This window comes from Pelodiscus sinensis, chromosome 1, assembly GCF_052426305.1.
Source record: "Pelodiscus sinensis isolate ZL-2025 chromosome 1, ASM5242630v1, whole genome shotgun sequence".
NCBI lineage: Eukaryota > Metazoa > Chordata > Testudines > Trionychidae > Pelodiscus > Pelodiscus sinensis.
The window spans coordinates 220,501,783-220,526,585 of record NC_143052.1 but is presented as its reverse complement, the minus strand read 5'-3'; the positions used below and the strand labels follow the sequence as shown (position 1 = coordinate 220,526,585).

Sequence of the window (24,803 nt, the reverse complement as noted above, 5' to 3'; positions counted from 1 at the left end):
CTAAACTAGTGATGTTAACCATCAGTGTCAAAGCAATGAAGTGACTAGGTCCATTTTTAAAGGACTGAAACCATCCACATGGAGCAAGTAATGAAAGCTTAAAAAAAATTATTCCTAATACGTTGTGAGGAGAAGCATCAACCACATTAGCGAAAGCTAGTTTACATTGCATATAAGTCTCCATTCACTGCAGAGAACTCTTCTTCCCAGCATTTACATTATAAACTGAGAATTAGTAAAACTTCAAAACTTCAATTCAACAGCTTCTGCCACAAGTGAATGTCATATTTTATGTGAATATTTCACAGTATTCGTACATTTTCATTGCCAAAGGAATTAACTGGACTGGCCGCAAGTAAACCACATATGATGTGTACATAATGTGTGTAACTGTTTACATTTTTGGGGGGAATATTTAGGAAATGTTAAAAAATACATCCAAAGCAAATCTGCCCCACCACTTGTGGTTAAACATAATCCCGACGGCATCATTCTGTCTATGGAATGTGCGCCAATTATAGAACACATGTTCTAAAGGCCCAGTCCTGCAAGTTGATATCAGTGGAACTGAGAGCACACAACACCTCCCAGGATCTTCAGTAGAACCAACACACACACACACACACACACACACACACACACACACACACAAAACATTAGCTTATTATTTGTCTGACTTAAAGAATCTCAACCATTTAGGACTAAAATATTCTTTGAGACTTACATTAAAGCCCAAAAGGGCTCCTAAAACATAATAGCAGATATAAATTTTAATATGCTGTGTAAACTTTAAAAATTAAATGCTTTGAATTTGTGTTTAATAGTCGTGTGTCAGGTAGATCTATATTTTAGCTGGATGATTGAATGCTGAAAATAAAGGGCTAGATCTTTAACTGGTGTAAATCACAATTCCTCGATTAATCTCATAATCAACCTCCATTAACTTTACTGACTTATACCTACTAAAGCAAGGGTGAGGAACCGTTTTCGTTCGGGGCCACTGACACACAGAAAAATCAGGAACAGCTAGCCAAAGACTCAAAAAATAATAGCAAAATGTTTTTTAAGTACATTAGAAGCAGGAAGCCACCTAAAAACCAGTGGGGCCCCTGGACAATCGAGATACAAAAGGAGCAATCAAGGACGATAAAGCCATTGTGGAGCGACTAAATGATTTCTTTGCTTCAGTCTTCATGGCTGAGGATGTTAGGGAGATTCCCAAACCTGCACCATCCTTTGTGGGTGATGAATCTGAGGAACTGTCCCGGATTGAAGTGTCATTAGAGGAGGTTTTGGAACAAATTGAAAAAATTAACACTAACAAATCACCGGGACCGGATGGCATTCACCCACGGTTTCTGAAAGAACTCAAAGTTAAATTACAGAACTATTCATGTAGTTTGTAACCCATCCTTTAAATCAGATTCTGTACCCAAGGACTAGAGGACAGCTAACATAACACCAATATTTAAAAGGGGCTTTAGAGGCGACCATGGCAAATTACAGACTGGTAAGTCTAACGTCAGTACGGGGCAAATTAGTTGAAACAATAATAAAGAATAAAATTGTCAGACACGTAGAAGAATGTAATTTGTTGGGCAAAAGTCAATATGGTTTCTGTAAAAGGGAAATCATGTCTTACTAATCTATTAGAGTTCTTTGAAGGGGTTAACAAACATGTGGATAAGGGGGATGCAGTATATATAGTATACTTAGATTTCCAGAAAGCCTTTGACAAGGCCCCTCACCAAAGGCTCTTGTGCAAATTAGGTTGTCATGGGATAAGAGGGAAGGTCCTTTCATGGACTGAGAACTGGTTAAAAGACAGGAAACAAAGGGTAGGAATAAATGGTAAATTTTCAGAATGGAGAGGTGTAACTAGTGGTTTTCCCTAAGGGTCAGTTCTAGGACCAATCCTATTCAACTTATTCATAAACGATTTAGAGAAAGAGGTAAGCAGTGAGGTGGCAAAGTTTGAGGACAATACTAAACTGTTCAGGATAGTTAAGACGAAAGTAGACTGCGAAGAACTTCAAAAAGATCTCACCAAACTGAGAGATTGGGGAACAAAATGGCAAATGAAATTTAATGTGGATAAATGCTAAGTAATGTACATTGGCAAAAATAACCCCAACTATACATACAATATAATGGGGGCTAATTTAATGAGATCTTGGAGTTATCATGGATAGTTATCTGAAAACGTCCATGCAGTGTGCACTGGCAGTCAAAAAAAACCAACAGGATGCTAGAAATTATTTGAAAAGGGATAGAAAATAAGTCAAAGAATATCTTACTGCCCCTATATAAAACTATAATACACTCACATCTTGAATACTTCATACAGTTGTGGTCGCCTCACTTCAAAAAAAGATATTTTGGCATTAGAAAAAAGTTCAGAAAAGAGCAGCTAAAATGATTAGGGGTTTGGAACGGATCCCATATGAGGAGAGGCTAAAGAAACTGGGACTTTTCAGTTTAGAAAAGAGAAGACTGAGAGGGGATATGATAGAGGTATATAAAATCATGAGTGGTGTGGAGAGGGTGAATAAAGAAAAGTTATTTACTTGTTCCCATAATATAAGAACTAGAGGACACCAAATGAAATTAATGGGTAGCAGGTTTAAAACTAATAAAAGAAAGTTCTTCTTCACACAGCGCACAGTCAACCTGTGGAACTCCTTGCCAGAGGAGGCTGTGAAGGCTAGGACTACAACAGAGTTTAAAAAAGAGCTAGATAAATTCATGGAGGTTAGGCCCATAAAATGCTATTAGCCAGGGGGTAAGGAATGGTGTCCCTGGCCTCTGTTTGTCAAAGTCTGGAGAAGGATGGCAGGAGACAAATCGCTTGATCATTGTCTTCAGTCCATCCCCTCTGGGGCACCTGGCACTGGCCACTGTCAGCAGACAGAATACTGGACTAGATGGACCTTTGGTTTGACCCAGTATGGCCTCTCTTATGTTCTTATACCACAGAAGTGAGAAGCAAACAACAAAAAGAAACAAAAGAAAATAAAAAAATAAACACAAAACCCTCATTGATGTGGTCTCCAACCGAGGAGAAAAACACTCCCCATATTCTCCTTGCACACCAGAACTCAGGAGGGGCTAGGATAGTAGATTCTGTGTGCTTCAGTCCCATGGTGGGGCAGCAGGGGGGACTTGAACACCAGTGTGGGCTCCCCAATGCTGGAGGGGAGGGAAGCCCTAAACCTCAGGGGTAGGGTTGCCAGGTAGACCCCGCCAAAAAAACCGACACACTTGATTCGGGGGGGGGGGGGGTTGTGGAGAAACGGCCGGGAGGGGGGCGGGGCTGGATGAGAGGAAGGGGGGGCGGGAAGCAGAGCTGGGGAGAGGGTCGGGGGCTGTGGGGCTGGACGGGAGGAAGGAGGGGCGGGAAGCAGAGTTGGGGAGGGTCGGGGGCTGCGGGGATGGATGGGAGGAGGGGGGGCCTGGAGGAAGGGGGGCAGGAAGCAGACCTGGCGGGGGGGAGGTGCAGCCACTGGCCACAGCCGGAGTCCTTCAGGCTGCGCCCCCGGCAGCACTCCCTTTAGTTGCGAGCAGAAGCTGGGCGGGGGAGGGGGAAGGGCTGGGAGTCACTCCCCCTGCCCGGCTTCTGCACGCAGCCAGAGGCTCCCAGCTGGGAGGCAGGGCTGCGATTGGCGCTGGGAGCCTCTGGTCGCCTGTAAAAGCCGGGCGGGGGGAGTGGCTGGGAGTCCCGGCCCCCGCCTCACCCCACCCGGCTTTAGCACGCGGCCACAGGCTCCAGCACCAATCGCGGCCCCACCTCCCAGTCACTCCCCTGCCCCTGCCAGGCTTCCGTCCGGCGCCCAGCCAGGAATTCAGAAAATACCGACATGGCACATGTCCGGTATTTTCTGATTTTTTCTACCGACAGACCGTGCAAATACTGGACTGTCACGTAGAAAACCAGACACCTGGCAACCCTACTCAGAGGCCAGATCCAGGCAAGACACAGCCCCTGGACTGGAGGTTCTCAACCCCTGGGCTAAAGAATCTAGCTGAAAAAAATTCTTACACAAAACTAATTCTAACCTCTGTAATGAAAAGAAATGTATTTCAGATGTCTCTCTAGCTATGTAGTACAAAAAATGGGCACTTGACTTTGTCTCTTGTCCTGTGCAATAGTATATACTTTGTGAGAACATGACAGCAACATGTACTTTAAAAAGCCTGTGTGAGAGCCTAGCATAGCTAAAGGGTGAACACCATATTTAAATTCATAACCGGACTAAACTTTGCATATAGCTCTTGGCCATAAATCAAACTGCCAGAAGAAACCCAGAGCCTGTTCTCACATCACACCGAGCCTGTAAGATGGCAGTAAGAGGTGTTTAGAAGCTGCAACAGTCAAGTTATGACCTCACTTGTCTCTCAGGGCCTTTGGAATTTAAACAGACTGGAAGTTCAGTGTACAGATGCAATCTTACCTAAATAAAGCTCTTGCTTTTTTAAACTAATCTCCATTCTACCCACCAAACACACCCTGTCAACTTCACTGCCTTCCTCTCTGCTCCTCACATGTGATTGTTGAAAAGTCCCATATAGAAAGTGTATTTTCACTCTAACAGAACAAAATGTGTTCTCAGTATTATGCTCCACACATTCACAGTCACTATGGAAAGAACAGCTAACTGGCTTTTAAAAGATTCCCTGATGCAGCATTTATCATTTTACTCCAATTGTATGTCTAGCACACTTATAATTCCTATCCGTATGTCCCTGTGATTGTCTGTGTAACACCAATAAGTGTATTTGCAAATCAAGATTGTATTGCTAAGGTTAGTGGTAAATCACTTACGTATTAAAATAGATTTACAGTGAGCAACACCACAAATGCTGTTCCACTTGCACACACACTTTTCATTCAAGGACCCAATTCGTTTTATAAAATGTGAGGGGGGCAAAGTTGGAAAAGACGTAGCAGTGTAGCTCAGAGTTTGGAACTAATCAACTGAGCCTCAAGTAGCCCCATGAGTTAGGTTCCTATTTTACTGACTGACCATGACACACAGAGAGGATAAGGGGCAAATTATAGCTGCTCTGTTGAAGATGCAATGTTGTAGGGGAGGAATACATGGCTCAGAGAGCCTTTCTATCTGTGTGGGAGAATGACAAACAGTGTGCATGTCCAAGTGGTGGCAAGATGGTGACTTGAGCCCATGGCACGTACGTGATGAAGTCAGTGAGCCTGCTCTGAGAGGAATGCAGTCATTAGCTGTACAAGAGATGTCACAGGTGACACCAGTAAGGACACTCCCCACTCTGACCCATGCAGGCAGAATGGCTTCAAGAATGTGTTCTACAGCAGGGTTTCTCAACCTTTCTCTAAGCCCCACCCCCCATGCTAAAACACTCCATGGCTCATCTACGCCACAATAACTGGTGTTCTGCATATACAAACCAGTGCCAGCAAGCAGGGCAATTGCCTGGAGACCATACCACAGGGACCCTGCAAAGCTACCTTGCTCAGGCTTCAGCTTCATCCCCAAGTGGCAGGGCTCAGGGCCCTAGACTTCAGATCCATCATCAGTGGCTTTAGTTTTCTGCCCTGGGGCCCCTGCTTGTCAGAGCCCCTGGGACCTACTTGCAGGCCCCCTACTGGGCCCAGGACCCCTGGGTGAGAACCACTGTTCTACATCATCTACCTACCTTCCTAGCATGGTTCAGGCTCTATGAGCTAGGATACAAACTTGTAAAGTCCTCATAGCAAGTCAGATGCAGATAAAGGAGCAGAACCTCTACTCCAGCCATTAGACACAGCATGTATTTTTGTGCCTTATGTGAGTTTACAGTTTAGTGTAGTCGACTAAGATTTGCAAAACAAAGGTCTCTAGATTTCCTGATTTGAAAATGTACAAGTATCTTTACTGAAATCCTGCATCCCAAGAACAACAAGAAATGTATCTTTAGGTCAGAGGAGCCTTTAGGTCAAAGATGGCCATCTCATTTTCATTTTTGTAAGCTGCCCCTAGATTATTTCCATTTAGCTTTGGCCTGTTGCAGAATGAGCAGAAAACTCAATTTAGCCACAGGCAAAGAACCACCCCTAGTACAGAGCAGTGAGAGCGTAACAGGCTAGCAGTGTCTGAAACAACCTTTCCTATTAAAAGGCATTGATCCTGCTGAGAGAGGGTTCCGTCCTATTCTATTCGGTTCTATTCTATTCAGAAGTGAAGAGGTTCAGCTGTCATATTCCTTCTGAGTAAGAGAAAGGTGGGCATAGTTTCCTACAAAAGAAGATGTAAGGTATGGTATGAACACTCTTTAAGTAGCAGCAGCGTTTCAAAAGGGCAGCTGATCCAGGCTCCTACTGCGCTGCCCCTTTGAAATGTCCTGGCAGCATTTCAAAGGGGAAGCACTGCAGAAACACCTACAATTAACACATTAAAAAATTAATGCATTAATTGTACTCTGCCTTAATCACAAGTGTTGACACGCGTTAATTGACAGCCCTAATAAAAACTAATTGTGGTAAAGAAGGGAGTTCTTTACTTTACCTTGTGTGAAGTCTTTGTTTTAGAATATGTTGCAAAAGGCACCTCCTGACAGAAAGATTCTTCAATACTTCATTGTCTCACAGAGGCATGCCAGCCCTCTTATTTTGTGGTAATTTAAAGGTAACTCTCCCTGCCATATATGAACCATGGCAATCTCAAGTGTTTTTTTCTTTGAATTTGTATGCCTAGTACAAAGAATGGCGAAACAAAACAAACAATTGCCCACAACCACCCAATCCCACCTTGAGGGCTTTCAGCAGCCATGCAGAACAATAACTTTAGTACTTCATTCTAGAGAATTAAAAGCATCCAATGGAAGAACAGTATCAGTAGCTGAGCATATAACTCAGACTACTAAAGTACCAAATGTTATTGTTTCCTTTCAGAAAGAAAAACAATATTGGCGTTATTGTAGGGGTGGGTGGGAAGAGAAGTCAAAATAAAGCCCCAGAATCCAGATGGTACTGAGTTCTAATGAGAATAAAGTCATTTACTATTTGACCTTGGAAAAAAATCACTTATCTTGTGCTTCACCTCAGTCCACCTGGAAGACTGCAGAAAAAGCAGAACCTCATTAATAGCTGAATCTGAACTAATTTTCACTGTGTAAATGCAGGATTTTCAAAACTCTTATTACTCGATCTCTTAATAGTTGGGAGCTGGTGCTCAATTCCCACTTCTCTCCAGCCATGTGTTTCAAAGGCAAGATGCAATGGTGCAGTACAGCATTTGCTTGGCACTGCTTTTCTTGTGTTCTCATTATAACTCTTATCTGGAGAGGAACACAGTGCCTATATGAAATCAGCAGGGGAGACTTGTGTTCAACACCACTCTGAAAAGGTAGCAAAGAAGAGAGAGAAAAAAAGAAGGAAATGGTCCATTGAATGTTGCTGGCTGGGTTAGTGACTGATGTCAGAGAGACAACCATCCAGTACAATGTGCTACAGTGGATAGAGTAAAAATGAATAAACAAAAGCATCTTCCATACAGAATGGTTGGATCAGTACACTTAAAATCAAATATATTCATTCATTAGCCCATTCATTTTTAAGCTGATCCTTCCCTCCCCCGATGGATAGGTAAAAATGGCAAAAACTTTATGACCTTTTATTTCAGGGTTCAGCAAACTTTGACTCCTGGCCAGTTAGGGTAAGTCACAGTTAGGCTGGGACTTTTTGTTTACCTGGAGCATCCACAGGCACGAAACCCCTCAGTTCCAAGTGGTTGTGGTTCACTATTCCCAGCCAATGAGAGCTACGGGAAGCAGCATGCGCCAAGAAATGTACTGGACACCACTTCCGGCAGCTCCCATTGGTTGGGAACAGTGAACTATGGCCACTGGGAGCTGAAAGGCTCTGGACCTGTGGATGTTCCAGGAAAACTAAATGTCCCGGCCTGCCAGCAGCTTACTGTAAGGCGCTGGGAGACAAAGTTTGTCGACCCCTAATCAATAATGACAACATATTAGATATTGAATTCAATAAAATTGTCAACTTTTGGTCTTGATCTGTTGATAAGGTGACCTCCATCTCTTTGATGCTTCACTTTTTTAACCAAAAATATTTGACTTATGAACAAGTATATACATTAGATGCCCAGTCTTTCTACCACAAGTTTTTCTATAGCACCCATCACAACTACAAATTACTTCTCATCACAACATGAGGGGGAAAAATGAATACCTAAACTTAAAGCTCTGTTTGCAATGCCACTCAACAACAAAATATAAAATCTTCTTTAATTTAGCTCAGCTTTATAGATCTAGGACATGTTACATATTTCTGCTCAATTATCAGAGTACAGTAGACCATGACTTTACTCATTTTCCAACAATAAATGTTATGGAAATAATTATTGGCAGCTGTCTAGTTTTAGCCTCACTCCCCTCAACATACACACAAGGATCATTATCCAATAGATTTTTAAAATAAACTACTTTATAAACTGACCTCTCCAAATGTCATATTATTTGCCCTTAGATCAACAACTGTTCAGTTTGAAATACCAATTAGAAACTCAGTAATTGTGGATGATACAAACTCCTGGTTTCCCTAAATAGATATTGCATCTCGTGGACATTACATCAATCACATATAAATAAAATAGTTTACATGCGGAAGCTGCCTTCTATGCCACCTTATACATACTGGTGCTAAAAAAAAGTTTAGCCTTTTAAAAATTATCTCTAGAACATTAGCCTGATTGGTAACAAATTAATATTTTATATCAAAAGTGATTTTAAAATTTTGGCACAAGCACTGTAGAGGGCTATAGGGAATTTCATGTGTACATGACAAAACTGAGGGGAAAATGTACTTCCTTACACTTTTGTTTTTAAATACTTTTTAAGCCGCACGATCAAGTTGAATTTAACAGAATAAAGATGCCCAACATATTTCTCTTTCAGGTTTCTTTAGTAGCATACCACCAATTGATAAAAGAAGAGCATGAACACAATTTAAAATAGCTTATTACCGAGAAACATTCCCTTTTTTGTTAAAACTTTCTCTACGGAGAAGATCATTTTCTCTAATAGCACAAAAACATAAAATGCTGCTTTACCATATTGTTAAACACATTTGAAAATATTTTGAAAATGGAAAATGTTATCTTGCCATTGAAAATTAAGTATCTGTTTCAACTCTAAAGAACGTATCAACACACATACCCACCGATGGATTTCGCCCTAGTTCTTTTGGCTGATACATTGCTGTAGAGAAAGACCACGCTGACCACTCAAAAAATATTGATAGGCCAAAAAGGCCAGATGGTAGAAGCTAAAACTATCCCAGTAATCCTGGAGTGGTACAGTGACTGTGTCTGTAACTGTGAGACAGTTAACACTGAAGCACAACAGGAAAGTCTACCCTACAATTCCAGGAAAACCAGCTCCACCTAATCACCTCCGTCAGAGTTTAAGAATTAGAAATCCTTCAGCAATCCAGATGCCTTCGTCACTGACCCTAAAGCAAAATCTCTCTCAGCATTCAACTTAAATCGAGTGAAAAAGCAACGAGGATCAGATTCTCTTACAGAGCTTCTCTATAACCTGTCCGACAATGATGGCTTGTAATAAGGACATTGGGCTGTACTGCCGCATAACTTGAACAAGTAGAAGCTCAGCCTGCTGTGTAATTAATCCGGAGCTGAATAATGAATTGTAGTTCCCATGCCTGTAAAGAAGACTGACCTGAACTGGCAAAATCTGTCTCACAATCTGAACAGTACAGAACTTTTCTTCTGGAATGCAGAACACTACAGGACAAAAATGGCCAGATCAAGCGATTCCCCTGCTATTTGTATTGTTGTCTTCAAACAGTATTTAAAAATACATCACATAAACAAAGCCTGGCAGGTATTCACCTAAAACCTGGGACAGCTGCGTGAAATACCTACTTCTGCAGGAAAGAATTTCCTTCCAAATACAACAGAGCAATAAGCCATTTCTTTTTGTTCAGGAGGTGAAACACTGAGTAATTACAGTTTTGTAAAAAACATTGCTAAGTGATCAGTGTGCAAGTAAAGAAACCGCAACAGTAAGGTACAGATTAATCTAAAAGCCCCATGTAAAATGTCCAACTGCAAGCCATTTGATGTTATACCAGACTTTTGGACTCCAACAAAGGTGTTAAAAAATTCATGTTAAAGTGGAAACAGCAGGAAAGAATTACTTCCTGGTGTTTTCTGTTTTTCATGTTGCATAGACTTCTTTCATGCAGTTGCAGCACAGCATAGTGAAAGCAAACATACCTCAGATCTTTGGACATAAGGATGCAAGACACACACATTTCTCTTTGGTCTTTCCTCATGAGTTTGCATTTTGTTTACAATGGAAGAAGAAATATTGTGATTATTTAATTTCCTATGTGTTTCATTTCCTTAAAACAATGGGTTGGAACCCTTATTGGCATAAATAAAGTCAGGGTTTTTTTTTTTTTTTTTTTTTTTTTTTTTAAAGGATTTTCCCTTTTGAAGCTGTCCTGCAATGAAAAAATTATTAGAGTGACTAGGGAAGAGGACTGAATCCTGGATCACCCATGTGCCTGGTGGTATTGAAAAGGTGGCTCCCTGTCTCACGTGCTGGCTTTTGTGAACTGCACTGCAAGGCTGCGTCTACACTGTCCTCTCTTGTGCAAGAAAATATGCAAATGAGGCAAAGCAGTAAATATCTCCATGCCTCATTTGCATACTTAATGAGACACCATTTTTGCACAAGGGGCTTTTGTGCAAAAAGGAACCATCTACACAGCTTCTTTTTGTGCAAAAACTCCCTCTTGCGCAAGAGCCGTTTTTCCTGAAAAAAAAAAAAAAACTGGCAGAATGGCTCTTGCACAAGAAGGGTGTTTTCTGCAAAAAGGAGCTATGTAGATGGCTCCTTTTTGCACAAAAACCCCTTACGCAAAATGGCGGTTCATTAAGTATGCAAATGAGGCACAGCCATATTCACCGCTTCGCTTCATTTGCATATTTTCTTGCGCAAGAGAAGGCAGTGTAGACATAGCTTACTATTTTGGGACACCAGAGGTATCCCAAAATAGCTCCACTGCGTCTTCACAAGCCATCCATTATTTCGAAATAACAGGCGCACGCTATTTTGGCATCCCAGTAACCGTCATTCCACAAGCATTAAAGGATGTCTCAAAATAGCACTTTATTTTAAAATTTGGTGCTATGTAGAAAGCACCAAATTTCAAAATAGTGCAAATTGCGTATCTTATTTCAAATCTATTTTGAAATAGCTTATTCTGAAATTTGGTGTCTCTACACAGCACCAGATTTCAAAATAACATGCTATTTCAAGCCATGCCTTATCCCTCATGCAACAAGATTTACCGGGATTCCGAAATAGAGCGTCCGTTATTTCAAAAAATATTTTAAAATAAAGGGCAGCTTGTGTAGACATGGGGTAGCTATTTCAGGATGCTGTAGGTATCCCAAAATAGCCATGCAGTGTAGATGTACCCTAAGGAACCTCTCTCTTCCTGTTCGTTGTATAGGATGTCTACCTCACTTAGGCTTGTGAATCACTATGATTTTCTAGGTGCCGAATTCTTTTTGTTCATGAAGGCCTTAATCTCTAAGTGCCTCAGTTCCCAGAAGCATCTGAAATGTGGGACTTGCATGTGGTTTGCACTCTCTTTGTGTAGTGAGAGAGCAGGGTAGGATTGAGAATCCAACCCAGTCACTCGCAGCACTTACCTACTTCACACTGTTGTTGTGGGGATAGCTACCTACAATAAAAAGACTGTGAGGTGTTCAGATACTTGTTTCAATGGGAGCCAAACAGATTATCTAACACACCATTATGGAAATCTCCCTAATTTAAATCTCCCTAATTTAATTTAAGATTATTTAATTGAACCTGTTACACAAAATAAGAACATTAAAGTTTCCAGAGTCCCCCTTTGAACATGAGCAAAGGCTAGTGGGAGAAGGGTCTGTTCTAACCAAAGGGCCCGATTCTGATCTGAACTTACTTGTGGGATTAAAAGGGAGATTTTTGTCTACATTCAGTGAGAAAACTATCAAGGGCCTAATGCTTCTCACTTTACTCTCATGAGCTGACCATACACTTCAGTGGGATTATTCATGTAAGCAGGCATTTGGGCAGCTATTATGCTGCAAACTGTATTTTTGGAAAAGCTTTATGCATACTGCATGGGACAATTTCAAGGTCTGGAAATACCCGTGCCAACAAATACATGGGTGGTCAAGATAAAAAAGAGAAAAAAAAATCAAAGAACTTGTTCCCAAAAGCAAACATTTTTGCTGTGTCCCCTTGGCCATTTTAGATCTAGTTTTCAATCAGCCCTTTTAAGTTAATCTAAAACATGCATCTAAGTGACTGTTCACCTGCTGCCTTATCTTTCACTCAGCATTTTAAATATTAAAAAGACACCTTTTCATGAAACACGTGCTAGCCTCCGCTCTTCACATTCATTTCCTGTGGACATTCATGACATTCTGTGGATAAGGAAGCAGGACCCCAAAAGAGCACATTTCTCACCTTCTGATATCAACGGCAAGTCTTTACCCCTCAGAGTTGAAGCAGGTTTTAAATGAGAGAAAGAACATATTTCTGGGGGCAGGCTCTCCAATAGTTTTATTCTTTGTCACTTTGGTTTTGCAGAATCCTGGACCTTCCACAGCACCACTCAAAGAAGATTTGACACAAAGTGGTTCTGCTAAGCAAGTAGGATTTAGGGATGCTATTGCTGAACCAGTTAACTGGTAAGCACCATCTGCTAAGGTTATGGTTACAATTAACTTTTGGGGGCTGGAGCAGCCCTTCACCTGCCGGGGCAGAGGGCTGCTACAGCCTCATAGGGCCTTCTCTAGGTGGGAGCTCTCCAGCCTCGTTAGAGCAACCCTTGAGCAAGGTGAGCCTGTTCCTGGCACACCACGGCCAGGAGCACTCTATCCCAGCAGGAGCAGCCCTCATCCATAGCGGGCCCGGCCCCAGCGGGCCATGGGCAGAAGCACTCCAACCTGGCCGGAGCAGCCCCTGACCACAGTGGGAAGATGCTCCAGTCCAGCTGAACTAGAGCAGCCTCCCCTGCCTGCCCCATTTAATCCATTAATTGGTTAAACTTAACACTTAACTGGAAAATTAAATGGGATTTTACATCTCTAGTAGGGTTGTGACCCAACTATCTGTTTTTCACCTGAACAGTCCAGTTTCAGCTTGTGCTATCTGATAGAGGCACTGGGGGAACCAGTGGGGAAGACGACTAGTCGACTATCCTGTCAACTAGTCCTTCACATCCCTAATTCCAACCCATGGAACCCTGCAGTCCAGAGACCAGTTACTTGTGGTGGTGTTAGGGTTGTTAAGCTTTGTGGTGCAGGCAGGGTTGCTCAAATGTTAGGTTGGTGAGCAAGATATAAATACCTAGACAGACCAAAAAAGATTTAGTAGCAATTTCATGTGTCAGTATTTCAATAGATTAAAATGTTTTCCATTTATGAAAACAACAAGGGGTGTATGTGTGCGTGTGTTTATTTTCAATACAGAGGACCTCTGGTAAGAAGATAGGCAAAAATATGGCCCATTTCTGCTTAAAAGAACACAATTCTCAGTGGAAAATGGACTTCATTTTTGCTCATTTTTTCATACCATACCAGAATGTTCCTGTGTGTGCACCCATTTTTAAGTTAAAAAAATGCCAAGATTTAAAATTGAACATTTACATTTTTGAAATTTAAAGTACTTTTAATTTTTTTACTGATTTCTTGGGGGCACAACTGTCAGGCAGCTGACACTCCAAGCAATCAGTCCCCATGCAGGATGCAAATGCAGCCATGCAGTACAGTGAGATGAGGGCCCAGCCACACCACTATAATATTAACAAAGAGAAAAATAAAAATTTCAGGGAGGCTGACATTTAAGAATAGTGTTTGCTGGCTTACATGTCTTCAGTTTGTGTCTTTGGTCAAGTGTAAGGATGCTTACACACATGCTGATTTATTTATGTGCACAGCTTGATGGAGACAGTGAAAATGTTATTCCTTCAATTTCTGAGGAAGTTTATTTGGAAGTAAAAGGATTGTTCAAGAAAAAAATCAAATGTCCTAGTTTTTCTGTCTTGTCCAACTTTTACTAGGTGAGCACAGTGTGTGGGGGGGGGGGGGGGGGGGGGCTGTCTGGGAGCCAGAATCAGAGTTCTGTAACTCTCACCAGCTGAACATGAAGGTTAGAAAAGCCGTACAGATGCTGTGAACAGCACATTCTTAGAGATCTAGAACTCTTCTGCTAGTTGAAGCTTCCCAGAGTGCACTGCTCTCCAGCCACTCCTTCTCGCCACACCACATATGCTCCTGGTAGCTGAGGCCAAGAGAGAAGGAGGCATGGGAGCTGACCTTACACTCATGCCAGGTGCATCTGCAGTTTGGGACTGACATGTGGTTTACAATCCCTTTGTGTAGTAAGAGAGCAGAGTTGGACTGAGAATCCAGCCCAGTTACTAGAAGCTAAATACAGAACTGGTGTGATGTGACAGGAAATGCATCTCCCCTGATGGAAGTTTCCCACAGATGGCTTATTTATATTAAATTTATTTATACTAACCTTCTTTACATGGCTGCTATATGCTACACTCTCTTTACTACAGTTGCGTTTAAATGGTGGCTTCACAGCAGTCTCCCATTGTCTGCTACACCCCCACCTTTTGCTCTCTCTGAGAAGGATGCCTTAGAAAAAGGATTGGCAACTCCATTAAAATGATACACTACTGTGCCATTTATACTCCCTTTCACACTACACTAGCATTTAAGTAAACTCAAGAGTTTGGCCCAATGAGTAAATAAAAGTGGCAATCTTATTAGAGCTCTCTGGAGACTGGCAAATCTGAATTTCAATAGCAGCATGTACTCTTTGGTGGTCCTTGAGACTTAGTGAAGGAAGAACTGTAGGGTACTTGATTTTAAAAATGACTAGATTATGAACTGTACCATCAAATATGAGATTTCCTTTGCTCAAATAAGACAATATCTTTCTAAACTTCGAAGTGAGCCATTCACAAACACTCTTCATTCATACTATATTGAAATCCCTTGTAAGTTTTTTTAAATTAAAAGCTACCTCCACATCCAGCTTAACTATTAGGACATGCTTTTAACATTCCCCTGTGATCAACGGAGCCTTGCACTCAGCAACTGTGTTTTCTTTTTTGGCTAGAGGAGAGGAATAGCTCCTTTGTTAGGTTGTTAAACTGACAGTAAAGCACTGAACTCTAGTCTGACCATTGGAAAGACAGAGAATGATTAGAAAAGCAGCAGTGAAAAGGGTGACAGATCCCTCATATGAAAAAAAAAAAAGAGGTGAGGATTAGAATTGTGTGTGTTCCTGTGTACTCAACGGACAGAGATGGCATACTACTCAGACCATTAGAGAAAAACCCTGTAAGAATGGGGTTGTTCTTCCTGACTCCTCTTACAGCAGCTCCATCATAAAAACAATGCCCTGCAACTTCTCAGAATTCTTGTGTGGAAAAAGAAAACGTTGTAACAAATAAGTAACAAGAGTTTGTTTAAACTGCTTTAAAGATACAGGAATAGGAAAATGTGGTTCAGCCTGAAACACAAAACACAGACTGGGATTATTAAAGGAGCCTTAGGGAGATGGGAGTTCCAGCTGGAATGTGTGGAAATACATATAACCCTAGGCTACACTGGGGATTAGAGACAGGATTGAAACCTCAAATCCAGATATCCTAAAACCTTGGGTAAGTTTGAATCTCAGTCCCTACTTTGCATCCTTTTCTTATGTCTAATGTGAATATTGTGTTTCCTTCCCTTGGTATGATGTGCCTTAAACCTTAATCTAGCAGTGGTCTCCCTTTTTAATAAATGTCTTACCATGATGAGTTCTGATTTCACTTATCCACATGCTTTTCTGTTTCAACATATTGATTGGAATGTAAGGATCATGTATGTTTCTTAATATAGTCCTACTCAGGCTCTTATATCACAACCACCACTATAGAAATTTTAGGGTACCGAAATACCATTCTGAAAATGTTGCAGTCTCAAACCTCCGCCAAGCTAAAGAACAAAATTGCCAAGCTAGAGAACAAAACTAAATTTAATGTATGGTATTAAAAGCTTCAACACTGACTGTAATCAAAATATATTCTTTAGCATAATACCAGATATCTTAGTTTTGCTGTATATAGTAGTGTTACAAATAGGAAAGGGTTGTTTTATAAACAGCGTATCTTAACATTATGCTTGAGTTATATGGGACAACTAGTATTGTGTGGCCAAGTCCCTTTGTTTCCTGGCAAATATTTGATTAAAAAAAAAGGATTAAAGATTGGAAATTCTCCATGTCACTGTTCTGGATAATTTAGATCTCATTTTTGGTTGCAGATTCAATACAGTCAACCGATAGACACTGGCGGATTTTTTGCACACTACTTCAACTGGTTGGGTAATTTTTTATTTTTATTTTTTATTTTTTTTAAGAATGACAGGGTCTTTTGTTCCTCAATCCTGGAAGACCCAGAATTAGGATATTATTATCTTAGATTCTCTGAAAATAATGCCATGCTTTTTACTATAGGAGCACCATGTTAAATCAGTGATTAGTGCAGAGTGTGGGTTCATGAGTTAGTGCTTTTTGTATCTTTTGGTCAATTGCTTCAGCCTGCCTCCAGTTTTTCACATAGGTGATCACTGTGAGAAGATTGTTAGCCAAGCAGAATAAAATGTTAACTATGCTATAGCGATGACCATTTTTAAAGTTAACCGCTACAAGAACAGCCATCAGTGTAGAGGGTTTATGTGCAGACTCCTTCCTCCCTCATCCAACAGATGGATGGACTCACTCTCAATCTGACATCAAATCAGATCTTGTGGGGAAGAGAGTCAGATGGTCAAAAATAAGCCTGTGCATTCTCTTCATTCTTGGACTGCAAGTTCAACATACTTCTTAAAACCTCTAATCTGACGCTGATGAGAGCTTTGAGTACACAAAGAATGCAGGATCAGGTCCAAAGCTTCTTAACAAAGAGGGATATGTTACAGTAGTATCATGTCAGCACTGTAAGCAGCACAGATGGATCTCACAGTGGCCATTTGGATTGAGGAATAAGTCCCAACACGTTATTTGGAATGACTTCAGCCACCACATTTTCCTGGCCAAGCCCTGTTGCATGCATTCCTCTCTCCCACACATATTCCCTGGAGGCTGCACTTTATCTTATGAAAATGATTATTTTTAGATGACTACATCATTCATTCTATGACTATTTCTAGACAAAACTATGTCCATTATCAGCATCTTATTTTAATTAAATTAAGGGCCTGATACTTAAAGTGTTTTTCCCACATAGTAACGAAACCCTGTGTGGCAGATAAAGAAATGTCCCTCCTGTTTGCAAGTGCCAGAGGGACTCTCATGCTCTCTCTGTTTTCCCCTCACTCACACGCACACACAGTGCTCCCTCATCCCAATCCGACGAACACACCCACATTAACTTTATTATTGTGGGACTACTCACAAAGGAGTTCCACAGGTTGACGACACGCTGTGTGAAGAACTTTCTTTTATTAGTTTTAAACCTGCTACTCATTAATTTCATTTGGTGTCTTCTAGTTCTTCTATTATGGGAAGAACTAGACGACACCAAATGAAATTAATGGGTAGCAGGTTTAAAACTAATAAAAGAAAGTTCTTCTTCACACAGCTTCTCTTTTGTATTGTCTCTTTTGTATTTTCAATCAGTGTAGAATGTAACCTCTTTTGAGCAGGGTGTGTGTGTGTGTGTGTGTGTGTGTGTGTGTGTGTGTGTGTGTGTGTGTGTGTGTGTGTGTGTGTAAGTAAAACTAGGCACAAAGGGGCAGTACCACAATAATATAATAATTGGAAATTGGATTGCCCTTAGCATTCACTGTCTGATAGTAATCTGTGTACCAAGCAGTCTTCAAATTAAATAAATAGAGACAGGAATGCTATTTTAAAACTAATCAAAGCATGCACTAGATGTGGTTAGAGATATGAACTAATTTCTGTGTTTTTAGTTCAATTTTCAGGTGCCGTTATTCTCAGAAAGACTACCAGCCCTTTATATTCTTGTTTCTGTTCATCCATGCATGTATCAATTCATCAATGAAAGACTGCTCTAGTGGTGTCTCCTGTTCTTTTGATCCAAATACTGAAAACCAGACTGAGAATTGCCCTTAATGCTTGAAGCAATCAGACATACAAACTGCTGTTACCACAGCTGCAACTCCTTCCACATTCCAGAAAGTAACCACAAAGATTTAACAAGAGAAATCTCTGGTAGGATTAAGAAAAAAAATAAAAAAAAGTCAGCTCATTGGAGTCTTCTGAACTAAGAGCATCTGCATGTAAATTCAGTGTCATTTCTGTGGCACAAAGTCATGACATTTGAATTTGGACTTCACATAGCCAGATAAGAAGGAATCACAATCTAGAGCTTGGATGAAAAGGTGCAGTTGGCCAAGAACCTTTTCTTCTGCAAACCCAATCCAAATGTCAGCCAGTTCAGCGCAAAGCTGGCTTTCTTACTCTGCATGGGCATCTGATGGCTTAGGTGAGAGAACTGCCTTCCCAAACTGCCAGCCAGGCCCAGCCCACATTCCACCCCCAGAGCACCTGCTGTAGGCATCCTAGGGGCAGAGTGTTGCTGCCCCCACCACTTGCCCTCCCAGTGCTCCTGGCCGAGGAGTCTGGAACCGGGCGGCCTCCTCACTTGGGTGAGGCGGGGGAGCCGTGCTGCACGTCCATGCTCCCTCACCTCTCTTCCTCCCCCTGATGCTCCGGAGAGGCTGGCTCGCACTCAACACACTGCTCCGCCTCCTCCCCTCCTAAGGGGTGAGCAGTCCCGGTGCGCTGCCCTGCCTTCTCCCCTCCCCATGGAGGGCTGGGTTCTCAGTGGAGGGGATGGGGTTGTGGTCCTACCTCTTCCAGCCCCAGCTGCACCACAACCCATATTACACTGTGTTCAGATCATGAAGTCCACTGGGCTAGAATGCTGATGTAAATGTCATTTACAAATTGCAGTATAACAAACATTGCAGCTAGAAACTAGACTTTTTGAGGCCTACTCCACACTGCTAACCATGCTAAAGCAACTGCACATTCCTTGCCACGATTTATCAGTGTTAAATCAATTTATATTTTGAGGTGATCAAGAGCTCTCTTGGCTTCTGTCCTCATTTCTTTGAGAGCTCTCCTGAGTAAGAACAGTAAGCATACCCACTTCTAGTCCAAGAAATAATCAATAAGTATGTTTGTTTAATGCAGAAGCTGGAAAAAACAATAAAGCTAAAGTTTTTCTTTTATTTCCACTTACAGAAAAACGAAATGCTTCCACTATGTCTTGCAGAGGAGATTGACACAATGAGAGCTCAGCCCTGCCCTGTTATGCAGCATTCCCCTTTTCTTAAAAGTTCTGCACTGGCATGTACATACAAGTGCAGCAATTTGTCAAAGGGCAGAATTAAGCCCTCTAAATCCATGCCATGAGTGAAATTATTGCCCTTTTTCTGATCAATACCTGTGCCAAGGACGGGGTGGGTAAATTCCAGCCTGCAGACCGAATGCCATCTGCAGGGTTAGTCCCTAGCAGGCCCCCACCTCCATGTTTACCTGTGCCTCCACAAGTATCGGAGCATCGCAGCTCTGGTTGGCTGCAAATCGCCATTCACAGCCAATGTGAGTGGCAGGAAGCAGCATCCTGGTCCACAATGCTTCCCGCCACTTGCATTGGCCACAAAGTGCAATTTTCAGCCAACAAAAGCTACAATCCTCCAATTCCGGCACACGCACAAGTAAACAGGATCTAACCCTGTGGGCTGCCTTTTTTCTATTGCCCATCCCTGGCCTAGGACATGATGAGTTGGACAGCATGAAAATGGCTAACTCAGTAATGAGCCGGTGTTATGAAAATAAAGACGAAGATACTTTTCAATAGATTTAACTTTCACATTCTTTTTCTGCGACTTTCAAAAATATCGTTGTTCAAGGCCACTCTGCTTTAAAGGAGAGGAAAAAATGAAGAAACAGAACACATGAAGTAGATTTAGTGTTTTATTGCAGGATTTAGCAGGAGAAGCTGATTTGTAAGGTGAAAGCCCTCTGAAGGGACAGATCTCTAATAGTAGCAAGGGAATATGAAGACATTAGACAAATTAGATCAATTACATATTCCCTTTTTCAGTTTTGCCATGGTGCACTGTCCCCTTTTTAAAAACAATACAGGCACTGGATTTTCTGTTAAACACGGGCTCCCCTTATTTTTTACAACTGGCAGATCTCCAAAATCTAGCGGTGGGCCAGGCAAGAAGTGAGAAGAGCCACCACCAGAGCCCGTTTCCCATTCCACCAACTCTGACAATGCCTTTCTGTGGAGCGCCAACCCCACAGCTCAAAAAAAAAGGCTCCATTTAAACAGCATCTGAGTAATCCCACAAACACAGACAGCTGCGAGCAGACGGGTAATTTCAAATTTCAGTAATACCCCCAATTTACACACTAAGATAGTGGAAGCTGTGGTTGCTCAGCTCCTTTGAATATCAGGCCCATCCACATCAGTAACTACCAGGGCTCCTTGTGGTATTGAGCTCTATGTAAACATCCAGAGGAAGGAATTACAGGAAGCAATTTGTATCATCAAGTTTTTTTCCATCATACAAACCCCAGAAATAATTAGTATATTCCTGAATATGATCTCCTGGCACTGTATCTGGGAACTAGTTACATGTATATGGGTTCTGTTACAGAGCACTCGTACCACAGCCTTCTATGCCCCCTGGATATTCCTCTAGAAGCGGGCTCAGGACAAAACCAGACTGTGGAATACCCAGCATGAAGGGTCTTCTGGGAACAATGCTGTTCAGGACCCACAAAGAGTATGTAAAGAGGGAGTCAGAAATATAATACAGCTTCCAGCCAACCTCAGGGGGGAGCCACAGATTTAAGAGTGAGATGCTTGGGTTCTTGTATGAATCTTACCCTAGACATAAGGATTCTGAGAGGAGATACTCATTGAACCCATAAACTATACAAAGATTTGGCAGGCAGAGGCCAACACTAAATTTATGAACAGCGCAGTAAGACTTTCTGAATGATATGGAATTGTTTTCACCTTAACACTGAAATCTAAGAGTTGATTGGTTAACATGTTGTTTTATCAGTGAAATGACTGATACACAAATTCCTCATAAAAAATAGCACATTTAAAGTACTCTAGACAAGCAAACACATTTTTTTTAATTACCTCCAACTTTATGCAGTGGAGACAGACATTTCATAAGAGACGACTCCATCAGTTAGAGCCTCAGCTGATGTAAGTGGGTCATAGCTTAGTGGGAGTCCATGAATCTATAAACCACATATACCAGCTGAGGATCTGGCCTCACATGGGTGTGCCAATGGCAAGCAAGAATCACTGCTGTTGAATTTATAGTACCTGAAATGGCCTCAAGTCTTTGTGCCTGAGTAGCAGCACCAAGAGATTGGAGGTTTGGGGGCTTTTCTGTCAAAATTAAGGAAGAATATGGAAGAGAGAATGCATCAGGGTGGCTAAACTGCCTTGAAAGGGTTTTTGGACAACACAAGCAAAGCATTAGCATAGGGTATTTGGAGAATGCACTTAGCCTGTTACCACTGACAGATGCTGTGAACTGTGGAGTAAAGGACTATGACAAGCTGGAAGTCAAGTAAAGGAGGAAACAAAAGAAAGCATTTATAAAGTGATTCCTTTATGCATTTTCCATATTGACAAAATTCACAATTTTAATTAAAAAATACTTTGTACTTCTATAGGTGCCTTCCATAGGAGAGCTCAGAGTACTTTACAAATATTAGTTAACCCTCACAACAGCCCTTTCAGTGGGTATTCTCAAGGACTCCAAATATTCCACATCAGCAGCTCCTAAATTCTGTGGCTGTAACTCCTAAATCCCATAGCAACATTTACTGTATTACATGAAATTTCCTCCTTTCATGTTCTTCCTCAGTCTCCATCTCCAAGAAAACAGACAGCCATGGCTCACAGTTGAAAATGCTCCTTGCCCTAAGATCTGTTGATGATTTTGGGGATTCTCTTATGTGGAACTACAGAGAGAGAGAGAATTCACGGCAATCCAATTAACACCTACTTATGGGGCAGGAACGGGGAATAATTTTTGAGGTGGGGCCACTCCAAGATTTTGGAACGTGATCAAGGAACGCGCTTTTCCGTGGAGAGGGTCCGGGTCTAGGATGGAGGTTGGGCGCAGAAGGGTGCATGGGGTACAGCAGATGGTGTGAGCTCTGAGAGGAAGTTTGCACAAAGGAGGGGGTTGTGACCTGGGTCAGGGGATAGGGATATAGTGTCAGGGAGGGGGTATGGATGCAGGAGAGGATTCTGGCCTGGGAGAGGAGCATTAGGCAAGGGTGCAAAATCTGGGAGGGAGCTGTGACCTGGGAGAAGGGAAAAAGCAGGTGCAGACTACAGAGGGTGTGGGTGGTGACTTGGGGCAAAGGGATGAGGTGCAGGGTCTTGGAGGGTGTTTGGGTGCAGGAGAGGATTCTGGCCTGGGGGCAAGACTCTGGAAGGAAGTTGTGACTGGTGAAGAGGGGTGCAGAGGGTTTGTATGATGACCTGGGGGAGGGAGTTGGGGTGCAGGAAGGGCTGAGATGACAGAAGCAGGCTCTGGCTTTGGTGCTTACCTAAGCCTGCAGCACCCCCAAGGCAGGCTGGGCTCCCTGCCTGCTGCAGTCTCAGGCCACTTAAAACTGCAAGCTTCACCCTCCACCTGGCTCTTAGCTCACAGAGCAGGAAGATACTTGCTGCTGCCCCCATCCTTCAGGCCAATCTCTCAGCTCCTATTGGTTCGTTGTTTCCATTCGTTAGGAGCTGAGAGATTGGCTAGGGTCAGTTCCTATTGGCCAATTATTTCTGGCCACTAGGAGCGGAGGATTGAGCTGGGGGTGGGAAGATCATACGAAGCTTCCCCCTTCCTGCAAAGCAGAGAAATGTGTAGACTGAGCTTTAAACCAGCAGCAACTATGTGCTTGAGGGTCCCAGCAGGATGGTCCACAGGCTGGATCTGGTAGCTTGGCAGGCTGGATCCAGCCCCTGGGATGTATTTTGCCTGGGCCTGTTATGGGGGAAGCTAGAGAGCAAGAGGAAGCTACAGACAGATCACAGAAAAGCTGTGAGATAGAAAATAAAATGTTGGGCACCTGTCTACAGCAAAAAGGGAATTCTGTGCTTAAATACTAAATTTCATAATATTTTGAGAAAATTCTACATTACAATGCAGAAACAGAAATGCAGGACACTTTGGACACCAAAATGATAAATCTCTGAGAAGTATGACACATTGATTCAGGTTCTTTGCACACATAGGGAAATGATATGACATCAGATTGCACTTTTTAGACTAACTTTTTTTTAAGATGAACAGTCAGATTATGACACAAATTCTTTGAAATGGGTGAATTGTACAGTAAGCTACATGATCAAAGAATTGCAGAATACAGTGGATCTGACTATTATTGGCCCCATTCAGCTAAATAATTTAACCCAAGATCACATCTGTGGCAGCTGGAAGTCTGCGGGAACAGGACTCAGCTCTCTTGCTCCCAGTTCTGGATGTTAGCCACAGACCATATTCTGAGATTTCTTTCATGTTGCTAACTCAGAATTTGTATTTGGCAAAACCTCCATTTTTCTCCTCACTTTTGAAGAACATAAATATAAAAGAGTCAGTTGGAATTTAAGTGGTTTTATGGCATTCTGCTTAATTCCATTAAAACATAGGCATTAAGGGGTTTGTGTGGTTCAGGTACTCTGAAATAAATCTATCAGACTAAAGTCTCTCCATTAAAAATAGTAGGTAGAGTTACTTTGCAAGAGACTGAGTGCCAGCAACTCCATGAGCTGATGTCTTGCAGTGATCAGAAACCAAAGCATTTTCTCCTCATTAGCATAGACATGATGTGCAAAAAAGCCTTGGAGAAGAAACACCTAAGGAGGTAAATTTGAACTTAAAAGGCAGCAGCACAGGCATCGCTTAAATATTTAATGCTGAAAGAGGAGTTGCAGGTAGGGGCAATAATTCTTCATTTGTTAGGATAATTTGCAGATGAACTATGTTTACTTCTACATTTCCTCCCATCCTCCTCCAGCCCTTGTTTTTAGTGGATCAGTTAGTACCTGGGAGTAAAATAACTAGTAGTCAATTATACAATAAAAACAAAGGAAAAATTGCCACACATCTGATTAATAAATGAATTACCAGGAAAGGGAAAAAATAGGTTTCCTATGCTGCTCACACTGGAGAGTATTTTATACTACTATAAATGTTGATAATCTCTTTGAACACACCAAACAGCCTGCTTAAAAGAACTGCACACTTTGCACCTGGGAAAAGACATATTAAAAAAAATCCCGAGTACTTCACAGCAGCCTGGTTCCTAAATGGACAGGTTTTGGTCTGATATAGCCACAAGGAGTAGTAGCTTTGCATTAATTCTGTGGCACTGACATTTTGTTGACAATTCTGCTCCCTTTTTGGTGTATCAACAGTGGTGTAGCCCACTCATGAGGAACACAGAAATTATGACTCCAGGGCTGGCAATGAGCTTCCAAAAGGGAGTTTTTGTTCTCTCTCTTCCAGCCAGCCAAGTTTCCTCCGCTTTCCCTCCCTCCTTTTGCTCAGACACCATTCGTCCACCCACAAACCCTCCTCTTCTCCTCCCTTTAACCCCATCCTCATGACCTGGCATAAAAACATCCAAGAGTAATTCTCTGGATGGGTGAT

At 42.0% G+C, this 24,803-nt stretch overlaps 1 protein-coding gene across 7 annotated transcripts in view; it reads right to left on the bottom strand.

Annotated features, from left to right (window-relative positions):
- Window positions 1-24,803, bottom strand: part of MID1 (midline 1) — a 350,551-nt gene that overhangs the window by 152,114 nt on the left and 173,634 nt on the right. Inside the window, exon 1 of one of the 7 annotated variants that reach the window (XM_075914997.2) lies at window positions 9,190-9,821. The exons of 5 other annotated variants lie outside the window; for them this stretch is intronic. The gene's annotated coding sequence lies outside the window, so the exon portion shown is untranslated. Of the gene's footprint in view, window positions 1-9,189; window positions 9,822-24,803 lie in introns of those variants that run through there. One more of the 7 variants, XM_006120188.5, reaches the window with a different exon arrangement.